Here is a 724-nt window from a genome sequence, read left to right on the forward strand (position 1 = left end):
CAGGTCTCTGTGGAAATCCATTAAAAAGATATGACGAGAGAAAAAAGTGGTTCATTTCCAGAGTTTGAAATCTGAAGAAATCTGAGCGAAGGACGAATTTCCTACCCTCAAACAAGTCCAACTCATCTCAGAACGGTAATAGGTGAGAAAAACATTCTTGAATTGTGAGCGTCAGGAGTGTCTGAAGATATACTGGGACAAGCCTCATGTTTTAACTTCGCTTCGTTAAGGAGATATGACGATTCGAATATGCCTCTCATTACAGAAATCAAGCGGTGATTTTGAACAAACTCTCCATTGACTTTCTATGGAGAGTTTTGAGACTTTGTGTTGGTCTGAGGAGATTTGCCAAAATTCTATAAATTCCACAACAATGATAGTGACATTTTCTGAAAGCCAGCAAAAATACCTACGTTTTGATGTATAATTTGTGGAAGTTGAGTGAAAATTGAGCAAGTAGCAAACAGTTGTTCGGACATGAAGAGAAGACTGCGAAACCTACAGTGGCACACTGGAAGCCAAGTGCATAGCAACCATAACAACGCATGTATTTTGTGAAAAATCACAATTTTGCAGCTCAAAACTTTAAGAGGCATAAAAGTAAAACGGTAAAAGATTTGAAAAAGCTGATTTATACCTGAATAGCCCAATAATTTGTTAACATTTTAAAGTTTGAATGGTTGTTCTACGTGAAAATATGAGGAAGTAGTTAAGTTTCAAAAAC

The sequence above is a fragment of the Perissodus microlepis genome, chromosome 10 (genome assembly GCF_051167445.1).
Source record: "Perissodus microlepis isolate ML-2025 ecotype Zambia chromosome 10, ASM5116744v1, whole genome shotgun sequence".
Lineage (NCBI taxonomy): Eukaryota > Metazoa > Chordata > Actinopteri > Cichliformes > Cichlidae > Perissodus > Perissodus microlepis.